Below are 15,704 nucleotides of genomic sequence, written 5' to 3'. Positions count from 1 at the left end.
ACTCAAGGAAACGAAGCTTAATTTGTTACCATTACTTTACATTATTAGTTTTTCCAAAGAAATTACTTATTATATAACAATAACTATTTACAATTTGCTTGGTTGAGAAAGAAATCACTCGTGAAATGCTTATGAGTAGTTCAATGTCAGTGTTATGGGTTGAATTGTGTTCCCCCACAATGTATTGTAAATCCTAACCCCTATACCTGTCCTCGGCAAGATGAATTGAAACAGTGGCTGCAACAATGGGCTCAACTGTAGCAAGGATTGTGAGGATGGCACAGAACGGGTCAGTGTTTTGTTCTGTTGTACATAGGGTAGAACCGACTTAATGGCACCTAACAACAACAATATCTGTGTGGCAATCAGCTTCCATGAAGATTTACAGCCTTGGAAACCCTATGGGACAGTTTTACTCTGTCCTACAGAGTTGCTATGAGTTGGAATCAAATAGACTGCAGTGGGTTTGGTTTTTATACCTTTGGATGTAATTCTGTTTCGGTATAGGGTTTTTTGTTGTTGTTTTTATGTAGTGAGCCCAAATCAGTGCAGGGTGTGTCTTAAGCTAATCACTTTTGAAATATAAAAGCAAAGATTAGGCACAGACGAAAGGAGACACAGAGGGAAGACCAGATCAACATTACCTGAAAACTATGTGGGCAGCCCAGTCTATAAGCCCAGGAACTCCACAGATAGCCAGTTAGAGAAGCTGAGACAAGGATTTTCCCCAAAGAGAACAGATAGAGCCCCTCCTAGAGCCTACACCCTGAATTTGAAGTTCTAGTCTCCTTAACTATGAGAAAATAAATGAGTTTGTTAAAGCCACCCATTTGTGGTATTTCTGTTACAGCAGCACTAAGTCAGTAATATGCTCTAAAAATTTCTTTTCCACTACTTTATAATATAAAATGTAACATCGTTGTCTGACTGTGGTATGCTGAATAACGCTCCCCACTCCTTTCACATCCAAATCCTTGGACCCTGTGAATTCACAGTATATGGCATAAGGGACTTTATGGATGTAATTAAATTAAGGATTTTGAGATTGAGAGAGTATCCTGGTTTATCCAGATGGGCCCAGTAGGGGTTCTTATAAAAGGGTGGTAGGAAGTCAGAGAGACAGAGACCATGCAGTCTCAGAGGCAGAGAGATATTTGAAGATGCTACACTGTTGACACTGAAGATGGAGAAAGGCACCATGAGCTAGGGAATGCAAGGAATGCAGCTCTAGGAGCTGGAAAAGGCAAGGGAACAGATTACCCCCTAGAGCCTCTGGAGGGAGCATGGTGCTACTGACATCTTGTTTTTGGCCCACTGAAACCCATTTGGGCTTCTAACCTCCAGGGCTGTTCATGCTGCTTTAACCAACTAAGCTTGCGGTAATTTGTTACAGCACCAATACATAACTAATACACTGGCATTAACCTGAACACTTATAGCAATTAATATCCTTAGATAATTGGAGGGAGTAAGTCTTTCATTTAAATTTGAAAATACTGACTAAGATTTAATACATTTATTTAGCTTAAGACATAAAATTTCTAGTCATTCTAAAGTGACACGTAGTCCTCCCACTCTGGAGCGGTGTTAAGTGATCTAGGATTCTGTTAATTTGAGTATGGCTGGTCCCTCCCAAAGTGATTTGGAATACTCACGGGTGCTGAAGTGGCCCAGGTAATGAATGAGCTGCCCAATCATCCAGAAAATTATGAACAGGCACTGTACAATTCATATTCTATCATTATACATCATTCTTCAAGTTAAGAGTTTCAAATTGTTAATTGAGGTTCAGATTTTTCTAAGTCTTTAAAAAAAGTGCTGTCCAATATGTCAATAGGTTGGGGTTTCATACATAGTAGGAGCAGCTCCCTTGCTGCAATCTATTGAAAGTCAGCCCTCAACACAAGGATTGGAGCCCTGGTGGCGTAGCGGTTAAGAGCTTAGCTGCTAACCAAAAGGTCGGCAGTTCAAAACCATCAGCCACTTCTTGGAAACCCTATGAGGGCAGTTCTGCTCTGTCCTATAGGGTCACTGTTATGTGAGTCGGCACCTAACAACAACAGCAACCAAAAAACAACCCATTGCCGTTGAGTCAATTCAGACTGATAGCAACCCAATAGGATAGAGTAGAAGTGCCCCATAGAGTTTCCAAGGAGTGCCTGGTGGATTCGAACTGCTGACCTTTTGATTAGCAGAAGTAGGACTTAACCACTACGCCACCAGGGTTTCCTAACAACAACAACAATGTATCAAATCACTAAATCCTCTCTCATTACCTTATAAAAATAATGGACAAATTTCCCAGAAATGCAGGGGTCTAGAACATGGATTCTGTAATCAGATAACACCTGGGTTCAAATCTTAGCCCTACCATTTACTAAAGGAGCCCTGGTGATGCAATGGTCAAGAGCTTGGGTGTTAGTTGAAAGGGTGGCAATTTGAACCTACCAGCCACTCCGAGGGAGAAAAGACCTGGTGATCTGCTTCCATGAAGATTACCAAGCAAAAAACCAAGCCCATTGCTGTCAAATTGATTCCAACACACAAGTACCATAGAGGACTCAGAAGAACTGCCCCATAGGGTTTCCAAGGCTATAGTCTTTACGGTAGCAGACTGTCACATTTTTCTCCTGTGGAGCTGCTGGTGGGTTCGAACCACCAACCTTTCAATTAGCAGCTGAGTGCTTAACCACTGAGCCATCAGGACCCCTTTCTGTAAAGATTACAGCCTAGGAAACCCAATAGGGTGGTTCTAACCCATCCTATAGGGTTGCTATGAGTTGGACTCCACTTGAGGGCACACAAAAACCATTTACTAACTTTGTGACCTTTGGGTTATAACCCAATCCCTCTGAGCCTTGGTTTTATCCTCTGTAAATCAGGAAAGAAACCCTCATACTGGTTTGTTGTAAAGATTAAATGAGATGAAGATTAGTTGAGAATATCCGATAAACTGGCTTCATCTCTAAGGTCGACAAGCTTCCACATACCCTATCCCCAGAGACTTTTATCAATCCATGAAGGGCCTCAAGACCAAAACCTACTCTAAACTTTCTAGAAGAAGACTGATATGACTGGGAAAATGTATCCCCTATCTGCTGCTGAGGCGTGAGGAACGTGAAGCCCAGAAATGAATTTATTTGTCCAAATCACCTATCCTTTTTCTTCCAGGAAAATTTCCTTCCCTTCTTCACTTTCTTTTTTCTTAATAACATGAGAAATTATTGCTGTGGAAACATCTCATTCTTCTCTAGATAGGCATGGTTTAAAATGATCCTAGCTTTAGGAACATTGTAGATGACTGGAATTTTGGGTAAAAGAAAATCTCTAGACGTCATGATTCTACCCAGAAGGTAGGTAAGAAACCACAATAAATCATATCTGATTATCTTTTTTTTGCCTACATCACAGTTCCCTCTAAACTAGAATGTAATTAGGCAATCATTCCCTAAGGCTTTTTCTCTTTTTTCCTAATCCCTTATAACAACTATAACAGACATAAATAAAAAAAAAACTTGAATATGAAATTTTTATCTACTAATTAATAACATTTAGTTTTCACTGAGTTGTTCTTCAGAATGTGCTATAACTGGCCATTGTGTAAAAAACAATGAGCCAGAGATGAAGAGTTCTAAAATTTAATCTCAGTTATGCCATTTTATATATGTATGAACTCTGTGTGTATAAATCTCTATGAATCTCTAGTTTCCTCATTTGTAAAACTAAATTAAAATTTTCTCCCTTTTTAGATGGAATAGGCAAAAATGCCTAGCATGTAACATACATTTTTCAGAGCTTTCTCTCTGCTTTTGCTTATAGAATGAGTACAGAGTTTAGTCCATGTTATGGACTGAATTGTGCCACCCCAAAATATATGCTGTAAATCCTAATCTATATGCCTGTGGTTATAATGCCCTGTGGGAATGAGTTTCCTGTTATGTTAATGAGGTGGGATAAACGGAGAGTGTGTCTTGAGTTAATCTCTTACAAGAGACAAAAAGCAGATTAGGTAAGCAGAGATGCGGGAGGGCACATGCCAAGCTACATGAAGATCAACAAGGAGACGTGGAATAAGTGCCTTTCCCTACAGCCCACAGAGAGAAAATCTTCTCCTAGAGCTGGCACCTTGAATTAGGATTTACAGCCTCCCAAAAAAAAAAAAAAAAAAATTTATTTTTTTAAAATACTGCAAGAAAATAAATTTCTGTTTGTTAAATCCACTCACTTCTGGTATTTCTATTATAGCAGCACTAAACAGCTAAAACAGTCCACAAACCCAGATATGTAAGAAATATAATGCAGATTTGTTCATTTTTCTAATGCTCAATTTTGAACTTAGAGTATTGAATTCCTGTTCCCTCAGGATGGCAGAAATTGCGATCCGGGTTCATCCTTCATGATTGCTCCTGAAGTGATAAAAATGTGGACCCCTAGGAGTTAAACTGCTTGAGTTTCAGTCCTAGTCCTGCCTGTTATTGTCCCCAGAACTTTGGACAAATTACTTTACCTTCCCATGCCTCAGGCTTCTCATCTGTAAAGTGACTAAAATAGCAATAGCTCCATCATAAAGTCTTTGTGAGGATTAAATAAATTAAAGCATGAAAAGTAAGTAAAACAGGACTATCACATAGACCCTTAATTAATGTTGTTGTTAGTTGCCATCGAGTGGGCTCCAACCCATCGTAAACCCACGTACAATAGAACGAAATATTGCCGGGTCCTGCACCATCTTCGTGATCATTGGTATACTCCAGCTCATTGGTGCAGCGAACTATGTATTTTGAGTGCCTTCCAACCTAGAGGGAGCTCACCTTCCAGCACTACATCTGACAATATTCTTTTGAGACCCATAACGATTTTGTTGGCTAATTTTTGTAAGTAGAGCTCCAGGCTTTTCTTCCTAGTCTGTCTTAGTCTGGAAGTTCCTCTGAAACCTGTCCACTGTGGGTGACCCTACTGGTATTTGTAATACTAGTGGTATAGTTTCCAGCTTCACAGCAACATGCAAGCCACCACAGTACAACAAAATGACAGACGGGTGATGATTATAAATGTTAGTTATTGTTTCTTATTAAATGTAATGATCGACTGGAAGTTGGAGGAATTGGGATGGGAAGGGTGTGTGTAGGTGTGCTTCTCAGGTGTTGATTCTCCACATGGGTCTGGATTCTGGCACAGGATTTTATGGCAAAGTCCATCTTCCCTCGTCTCATTAAGTCCACTTTACATCTGGGATCTGGATGCTCTCCTTGCCTCTCAGACATACCCACAGTTATCCCAGAGAGACTCACCGACACTGACAGGGGCCTTTATGTGCCTAGATAACCCGTGCAGCCAGTTCTTCTCTGGGAGAGCCTTACTCAACCTAGAGCTGTACCCAGATTCTGTCTCTTTCATCTTCCACAGAGACCTAAACTAAGTTGGAGGAGTGGGCCAGGTAGCAAGATCCAGGGTGTAGGATGCAGTGCCTGAACCTCAGGAATTCATCGTTGTCTAAATTTCTTTATTCTCCATCAGCTGTCCTTATTCCCATAAGCTGGATCATCTTCATTGGATGAGGGCACATGCTCCCAAATGTATCATTATTGATATCAGTCTTTTCAGATCTCAGAAGCAGAGGTCATGAAGATATTTTCTTGTGCTTTCTTCAAGAAGTATTATTTTACTTGTCCCATTTAGGCCTTCGATCAATCTGGAATTGATTTTTGAGTACGTTATGAGGTAGAGGTCAAGATTAATTTTTTTTTTTTTTAATCCAATTGACCCAGCACCATTTAGTAAACAAATATTATTGTTTCCCCACTGCAGTGCAATGTAACTATTGTAATAAATCAGGTAACTATATATATGTAGACTTTTTGTTCTATTTCTCTTCTATTGATCTATTTGTCTTTGTGCTAATACCTCACTGTTTTAATTGCTAGGCCTGTATAGGAAATCTTGATCTCTGGTAGTGTAAATCCTCTAGTTTTGTTGTTCTTCAATGTTGCCTGGAAATTTCTTAACTTTCTCTCACATACACTTTAGGACAGTTTGTCAATTGACACACGCACACATATGTACATACATACACACACGTACACCACAAAACTTCTTGGAGATAGACTAGGATTTGTTGGATCTATAAATCAATCTGAAAACAATCTGCCTTTCCAATATTGGATCTAATCCACCCACATGATATATCCCTCTGCTTACTTGGATCTTCATTAAAATCTCTCGATAAATAAATTCTGTTGTTTGAGTTAGAGAGATCTTTGTTTGATTTATTCCTAAGCATTTGATGTTTTTTGTGCATTGTGAAAATGTTAAAATTTAATTTTCTATTGATTTGTTAATGATATATTTTTTACACTTGGATTTTGTATAAACACTTTTTATCTAGCAGCCTTGCTAAATTCACTTGTAAATTCTAATCTTTTGTAGATTCTTTCTGAGTTTTTATATACACAATTATGCCATTTGCAATTAATGATCATTATATGTCCTCTTTTTCAATCCTTATGCCTTTTATTCCTGTTTCTTGCTTTATCACACTGATTAGGATCTCTAGTCCAATGTTAAATAGAAGGTATGTTTTGACATCTTCTTCCAGCTCACTATTTTGTCCCTTGCTGTGTCTGTTGCTGATAACCTATCTAATCAATTTTGGCTATTGTATTGTTCAGGCCTAAAATTGCCACTTAATCTTTTTTTTTAAGATTCCAATTTTTGATGAAATTATCTTTTCATTTATGTTTTCTATTCCTTGCTCTATTCTCTTGAGCACATCAATCACTGTTATTTTAAAGTCCTTATCTACCAACTTTAATATCTGGATACTCATGAGTCTTTTTTTATTATCTGTCTTTCTCTTGGTCATCTGGCCCCACATCTTGGCATTTCTAGTAATTTCTTTTAATGATAGATATTGTGTATAAAATAATTACAGAGGCTACAAATGATGTTATCTTTTTCCAAAGTGGGATAATGTGTGTGTGTGTGTGTGTGTGTGTTTTCCTGCTCAGTGTATAGGGGTGAGAGTGGAAAGTTAATAATCTTAATCCAGTCAGGGAATGGGTTAAGCTGGTTTACAGTTTTGGTAACGTTAGGTCTATCTCTTATTCAGCCCTGTTTCTAGTACTTATTTTTGTCTTCTCAACACCACAGGAGTAAGAAAACTCCACTATATTTCTCAGAAACCCAACCCAGTACCCAGTGCCATTAACAGAGGTTCCTGGTTTAGCTTTTTATCTCCTTGTCTGTATGCCTTCAGATTCAGCAAATGTCTTGAGACGAAAAGCCTGCCGTGATTTTATGGCCTCTCACCTTTCTAATATTATCACTCCAACCCCATAAAAGCCCTTGTAGTTTTTCTCTCCCCAGCAGTGGCTCTCTGCCCAGGCAAATCTTAGACACTCAGTCTCTAAACCATGCTCACAATTGACAAATGCCTACAGGAAAAGCTAACTACAGATTGCAGTTCTTCTCTTTATGAAATCTTACCTTCTGTCATCCTCTATGCTTAAGAAACTCTCTGATATCTTTCAAAAGATGACTTGTATTTTATATAGCTTTTCTAGTTTTTCTCAGTTTGAGCATTGGCCTGCCACAGACTAATCCATCTAACCAGGAAATGGAAACTTCTATGGATTTTGAGAACTACTCTATAGTCCTGTTTTAGAGAATGGTTCTAATAAAAGATTTCAGGTTTTATTAGGCAAGAGGCAAGATACAGCCTCAGGATGAGTGACAAAAGTGAAATAACTTCAAACTAAGGATAAAGGGCCTATCAAACATGGAGGCTGGTTACTATGGAGGGTCACTCTAGATCTATGGCCAAGCTAGACTAAACCCATTGCTGTTGAGTTGATTTCAACTCAAAGCGACCCTATAGGACAGAGAAGAACTGCCCCATAGAGTTTCCAAGGAGCGCCTGTTAGATTCGAACTGTGGACCTTTTGGTTAGCAGCCATAGCTCTTAACCACTACTCCAGCAGGGTTGATTTTTATTTGGAGTTTCATTTTGAGTGACATATTTCAAAGCTATGTAAAGCTTTTCTGTGGGGATTAGCCAAAAATTACCCTATTTTCTCTCTTCTATACTTGTCTCTTGAGAAAATATTGTTCTGAACATATGTTGTTGTTACATGCTGTTGAGTCTATTCCAACTCACTACCCGGTCCAGCTCCATCCTCACAATAGTTGTTATGTTTGAGACCATTGTTCCAACCACTGGGTCAATCCATCTCATTGAGCGTCTTCTTTTTTCTGAACATATAGTCTGTGGTGGAGTGAATTGTGTACCCAAAAAAAGTATGTGTCAACTTGGTTAGGACATGATCCCCAGTATTGTGTGGTTGCTCCCCATTTTGTGATTTTCCTATGTGTTATAAATCATAATCTCTGCCTGTGGTTAAAGAGGATTAATGTGGGATATCACACCCTTGCTCAGGTCACATCCCTGATCCAATGTAAAGGGAGCTTCCCTGCAGTGTGGCTTGCACCACAAGAGATAACAGGAAAGGGAAGCAAGCAGAGAATGGGGACCTCATACCATGAAGAAAGCAGTGCTGGCAGCAGAGTGCTTCCTTTGGACCCAAGGTTCCTACACAGAGAAGCTCCCATACCAAGGGAAGACTGATGACAAGGACCTTCTTCCAGCGCCGACAGAGAAAGCCTTCCCCTGAAGCTGACACCCTGAATTTGGGCTTGTAGCCTACCAGGCTGTGAGAAAATAAATCTCTCTTTGTTAAAACCTCCACTTTTGCTATTTCTCTTATAGCAGCACTAGACGACTAAGACGTAGTCCATCGCAATTTAAAATGGCTAATTAAGATAGACTGTAACCATTTCACCTGGGACACAAATATCAAATTTATAGAACCTAATAATGAAAATTATTTAATGCTATTGACCCACACACATTTTTTTTCTAGGTGTCATTCATTATTACATATTTTACCCCATTATCTTAAAAAAAAAAAAATTACTCCCCCTAAATTGTTCTCTGGCCTAAATCTTGAAGGTTTCAGACAATATGGTGATAAACATAGCATGCCATCTTTCCTAATCACAGTCAGTTGAGGTAATCCATCTTTAACTTTTATATATCAGCCTTTCCTTACCTTGCACAAAATAAGAAATTATTTTTTATGTGTTCACTGTCCCACCCCTGAGTTATCGAATTCGACTGGCAGGGACATTGAATGATGCTGACTGGACACATAGGCTGGCTGTCCAAAGCAATTCCCATATAATTCTTTCCCATAGCATTTTATCTTGGCATAGCAATAGCAAGTAAAAAGTAGATTTATAGTGACTATTAATGTCATTTGGAGTAATGTCATTTGGAGAAATGAAGCCAGTGTCCATGCAAATTAGGGATTAATGCTGATCCCTAAATGAAGAGTTGGTGCAGCCAAATGCTGTGACAGCATTGCCTCGTAGCTTGTTTAAAAGGTATTGCAATCAGGGTATGATTAATTCCCCCACTTTGGACTATGAGACCTCACTAAAACAAGAAAGGCCATTCAGCCTAAAAGATGTAGCCATTTGGAAATTTGAAAACATTTTGTTTAGCTTCTAAGAAAAAGATCCACTCTACCTTATTTGGGTCCTAAAAGCAGAAGTTTGGCTCCCAAAACTACCAGTAAGACAGTCAGTGCTTAGTTTCCATGAGTGGGTGATTTTGTAAATAAAGGCAGTCATTGTTAACAATATGTATTTCATGTTCCAGGATGGGCTGTAAAGACCTTGTCATCAGAAGAACCTTTGGACATTGTCATGGATTGAATTGTGTTCCCCAAAATATCTGTCAGCTTGGTTATGCCATGATTGTCCAGTCCTGTGTGATTGTGTGATTTTTCTGTATGTTGTAAATTCTGCATCTATGATGTTAATGAGGCAGGATTAGAGAGAGTTATGTTAATGAGTCAGAACTCGATCTACAAGATTAGACTGTATCTTAAACCAATCTATTTTGAGATATAAAAGAGAGAAGTGAGCAGAGAGACATGAGGACATCATACCACCAAGAAAGAAACATCAGGAGCAGAGCACGTCCTTTGGACCCGGGGTCCCAGAACTGAGAACTCCTCAACCAGGGAAAGATTGATGACAAGGACCTTCCTCCAGAGCTGACAGAGAGAGAAAGCCTTCCCCTGGAGGTGGTGCCCTGAATTTGGACTTGTAACGTGCTAGACTGTGAGAAAATAAATTTCTCTTTTTTAAAGCCATTCACTTGTGGTATTTCTGTTACAGCAGCACTAGATGACTAAGACAGACATTTATGAAAACATACTGTAACACAACAGGAAATTTGTTCTTGGACTAAGTAGTGGCAAGTCTCCCTGACCAGTACATTGTTTAGGGAATATTAGATTTATACATACAAATAGGTCAGTGTGATTGGCCCCATCAAAGTTGCAAGCCTCATTTTGTGATAAATAGATTACAATAATTAAGAAGCAAAAAAATTACACTGGTTACTTCAAAGTGTCAGATATAATTATCACTTAGTGATTTTATACTTTTAAGGGTCACAGAAAATACCTAGGACCTGGAATAATTTGTTCTTGTCACTGTTGATATTTTGCTTTGAGACTCTGCTGTGCCTTTAAGACCAAATAAAAGGTAACAAATTCATCTCTTCTTCTCTACCTATGCCTCCTCCAAGCTCACCAAAGATACCCTTCACTATCCTTTCAGGTAGTTCAAGGCAAATACAGATTTGAGACCTTGTTACTTTTGAGCCTCTTATTATGATGCTATTTTGGCAGATCATAAGCTGTCATTAAAATACAAATAAGAAACATAGAGTTTTGCAAATGACCTATACTTAATCTACATCTTTGAATTTATATATTTACCACTGTCTTAGTTATTTTTATTTATTTATTTAGTTATCTAGTGCTGCTTTAATAGAAATACCACAAGTGGATTGCTTTAACAAAGAGAATTTTATTTTCTCACAGTCTGGTGGGTTACAAGGCCAAATTCAGGGTGTCAGCTCCAGGGGAAGGCTCTCTCTCTCTCTGTTGACTCTGGAGGAAAGGCCTTGTCCTCAGTCTTCCCCTGGTTGAGAAACTTCTCAGGTGCAGGGACCCTGGGTCCAAAGAACTAGCCCTCCTCCTGGCGCTGCTTTCTTGGTGGTATGAGGTCCCCAACTCTCTGCTTGCTTGCCTTTCCTTTTATCTCTTGAGAGATAAAGGTGGTGCAGGCCACACCCTAGGGAAACTCCCTTTACCTTGGATAGGGGAGGTGACCTGAGTAAGAGTGGTGTTACAATCCCACCCTAATCCTATCAACATAAAATAGAGGCCAACCACACAGTACTGGGAATCATGAGCTAACCAAATTGATACACACGTTTTTGGGGGGACGTAATTCAGTAAATGACATCCACCAATCTGTGAATTAGTTTTCTGCTATTATAATTTAAATGTACGTTAATTCAACCAGAGACTCAGATTCCCTCTTAGAAGACATTGCAGATTAATGAGCAAATATGTATTAGCATGTTTTAAAACTGAAGATTATTGACCTGAGAGACAATGGGGAACTATAATTACTGATTATGTAAATCCTCAATTGCAGATTGTTACTATACTGCATAATGTCATTAATTTACATTAATGTCAGTCTTTCCAAACCAGGCACTTATTAATTAGCTGTTCCTTGACACATATTCCAATGTAGACTTTTTGTGAGTCATTAAAGTCCTTTGTGTGGAGACCTCCTTGAAGACCTTTCAGTTTGTGCGTAATTGACAAACCAGATGATAGCTTTTACTGTTGATCGTAAAACTGCAGCCAATTCACTCAGGCACTGGATTTATGTTTTGAAACCTTTCCTTTTAACATTTTTGTAGTGAAAAAGTTTAAATGCAGGTACTTTTTTTTTATAATGTGGTCTAAAATATGCCCTTATCAGCAAGGTCAAGTTCAGAGGAGTTTTCTAACCAAAAGCAAATTGCTTTTGGAGATTTTATAATCAGAAAACCTCTTCAGAAGTACCCATTACATATGAATTCTCTGAAAAATAGTTTATGCTTCAAAATAATTTTCTAAATTAGCACTTAAAGGTACAGATTTTCAAGAGTTTAATGCATTGAGTCAAAGATAAAGAAATTAAAGATACCAATTTCTGGAGTCTGAAATTGATCAAACATGCAATCAAGATGCATTGATAATTACTGGTGATTGGAATGTGAATGCTGGAAGCAAAGAAGAAGGATTTTTAGTTGTAAAATATGGCCTTGGTGAAAGAAATGACACCACAGATCGCATGATAAAATTTTGCAAGAGCAACAACCTATTCATTAGACGTACATTTATTCAATAACATAAAGGGCACCATACACGTGGACCTCACTGGATGGAATACACAGGAACAAAATCAGCTACATCAGTGGAAAGACATGATGGAGAAGCTCAATATCATCAGGTAGAACAAAGCAAGGGGCCGACTACGGAACAGACCATCATCAATTATTCATATGTAAGTTCAAGTTCAAGCTGAAGCAAAGTAAAACAAGTCCATGAGAGCCAAAGTACGATCTTGAGTATATACCACCTGAATTTAGAGGCCATCTCAAGAATAGATTTGACACACTGAACACTAATGACTGAAGACTGGATGAGTTGTGGGATGACATCAAGGACATCATACATGAAGAAAGCAAAAAGGTCATTAAAAAGACAAGAAAGAAAGAAAAGACCAAAATGATGTCAGAAGACTCTGAAACTTGTTCTTGAATGTAGAGTAGCTAAAGCGAGTGGAAGACAAAATGAAGTAAAAAAGCTGAACAGAAGATTTCAAAGGGTGGCTTAAGAAGACAAAGTACTATAAAGACATGTGCAAAGACCTGCAGTTAGAAAACCAAACAGGAAAAACACGCTTGACATTTCTCAAACTGAAAGAACTGAAGAAAAAATTCAAGCCTGGAGTTGCAATATTGAACATTCTATGGGCAAAATATTGAACGACATGAAAAAGGAAGACTGAAGAAGAATTGATACATTTGAATTATGGTGTTGGCAAAGAATATTGAATATACCATGGACTGCCAGGAGACTGAACAGATATGTCTTGGAAGAAGTAGTCAGAATGCTCCTTAGAAGCAAGGATGGTGAGATTTAGTCTCACATTCTTTGGAAATATTAGCAGGAGGGACCAGTCCTGGAGGAGGACATCATGCTTGATAAAGTAGAGAGTCAGTGAAAAAGAGGAAGACCCTCAGTGAGACGGATTGACACAGTGGCTAAAACAACAGGCTCAAACATAGGAAGGATTGTGAGGATGGCATAGGACAAGGGCTGTGTTTCATCTGTTGTTCATACGGTTGCTATGAGTCGGAACCAACTCTATGGTACCTAACAACAAAAGTACAGCATCTGAGTAAATTTAGCACCCTGAGTGCTCCGTGACTGACAACGTCTACCTCCTGGAAAATCAAACATCATTTAGACTCCAAACGGTGCTCACCAACCAGAGGCAATCAAGTTCTCGGACGGCCTCAGTTTGTGTTTGTTTCATTCGAACAAATTACTTAAATTGCTGTAGTTCATTCATTCCTTTAGTCATTCAAAAATATTTATTATGCACTAACACTACACCCAGGAGCCCTGGTGGCACAATGGTTAAGCATTCAGCTGCAACTGAAAGGTTGCAGGTTCGAAGCCACCCAGTGCCTCTGCAGGAGAAAGATCTGGGGATCTGCTTCTGTAATGAAAACCCTACGAGGCAGTTCTACTCTGTCATATGGGGTTGTTATGAGTTGGAATTGACTTGATGGCACCCAACAACTCTAGACCAGTTACCACCATATTTTATGCAAATAATGCACACCTTCTATGTTTGTTTGCCAACCAAGCCCTCCCCACCAAGGTACTTTTGTAAGTGCACTATGCTAATTTTTTTACAGTAACATGTAAAATAATTAGCATAGTGGTATCTATGAAAATACTTCACTGGGGGAGGGCATGGTTAGCAAACAAAGGTAGAAGATGTGTGTTATTTGTATTAAAATATGGTATATAGGTGCTGGGGATGTAGCAGTGAATAAAACAGAGAGAAACAGATCCCTGCCCACATGCAGCTTACATTTTAATGTGGAGAGATAGACAACGAGGAAGAATATCACAGAGTATTTTAGAAAATAATAAGCAGAAGGGGTGCAGAGGAGAAGTATAACAAATCCAATGAAGGCAAGGATGGGGGTGAGGTAGTCATTTTAAATAAAGTGATCAGGGAAAACTTCATTGAAAATAGAGATATTGGGCCAAGGTTTGAATGAGATGATGAAGGAAGTATGCAGATATCTAGCGAAAGGGAGTTTCAAGCAGAGGAAACTGAAAATGCCTAGAACCTCAAGAAGGTAGAATGAATAAGGATAATAGGAAATAATTCAGAGAGATGGTGAGAGGCACAGGCAGAGTGTTCTGGGCTTTGAGAGCCACTGAAAAGATTTTAGTTTACACTCTGAGTGAGATGGGGAGTCCTAAAGGAGCAGAACCATGACAGTATCTGAATATATTAACAGAATGTTTCTGAGTTTTAGGTTAAAATAAGAATAAAGGGCAAAAGCATAGCCATCTTTTAAGAAGTGACTGCAATAATTCAGGCTAGAACAAGGGTGGTAGTTGAAGTGTTGAAAAGAGGCCAGATTCTAAACACACTTAGAATCTATAATATCTTATAAAATCAGGATTTACTGTTGGGTTCAGTGCTGCATACAAAAGAAAGAGAAAATCAAGAATGACCCAAGGTTTTTGGCCTTAGCAATGGAACTATGGAGCTGTCATTAACCGAGATGGAGAGAACCATAGAAGAAGCAAGTTTGAGGGGGTAGAGGTGGAATCAGGAGTTTTGTTTTGTTTTTAATGTTAAACACTAAGTATGAAATACTTAATAGATATCTAGTGTAGATATCCAGAGGCAGCTAATATCCAAGTCTAGTGTTTAGAGGAAAGATCCAAGTTAGAGAAGTTTATTTGGGAGTCAAGAGGATATTAATGGTGTTTAAAGCCAGGACACTGAGAAAGATCACCAAGAAGAGAATAGATAACAGAAAACATCTTGGAACTGATCCCTGGGCTACTACAGCAGTAAAATGTTAGAGAGATAAAGAGGAATCAATAAAGGAGACGAAAGATGAGTGAGTGATCAATGAGGTAGGAAAAAAAACCCAGCAGAATGTTGTGGGAGCCAGGTGAAGAAAACGTTTCAAGAAGTAGGAAGTGATCAAACATTACTGTAGATCAAGTAAGAAGGGGATTGAAGCTTGACCATTAGATTAAGCCACAGGGAAATCATGGGTGACCTTGACAATAGAGCTTTAATGCAATGGAGTGTGTTTAAGAGAGGATGGGAGGGTAGGAATTGGAATCAGTGATCACAGGCAACTATTTTGAGGAATTCTGTTGTAAAGGGGAGCATAATTGAGACAGATAGGGTTAATTGCTGGCGGAACAAAAGAGCTGTTAAAAGATTACCATCTAGAAGTTGGGTAAACAGGAACCACACCCTGTCAACATGAAATAAGATTATAACAACCGGTGAATTACTACCTCCCTCTTAGTGTTTTTCTAGTCCCTTCACCCTTCACAGGCTCCGCATGCTCAGAAGAACAAAGTGTGACTGCTGTTTAATCTCCTTTATTCCACTGAAGTGGGTGATGTAATGGCAAAGATCAGTGTGCCTATGCTGTACCCCATAATAAG

Source organism: Elephas maximus, chromosome 11 (assembly GCF_024166365.1).
Source record: "Elephas maximus indicus isolate mEleMax1 chromosome 11, mEleMax1 primary haplotype, whole genome shotgun sequence".
NCBI classification, from domain to species: Eukaryota; Metazoa; Chordata; class Mammalia; order Proboscidea; family Elephantidae; genus Elephas; species Elephas maximus.
The sequence above is the reverse complement of the archived record's forward strand: the minus strand, read 5'-3'. Positions refer to the sequence as shown.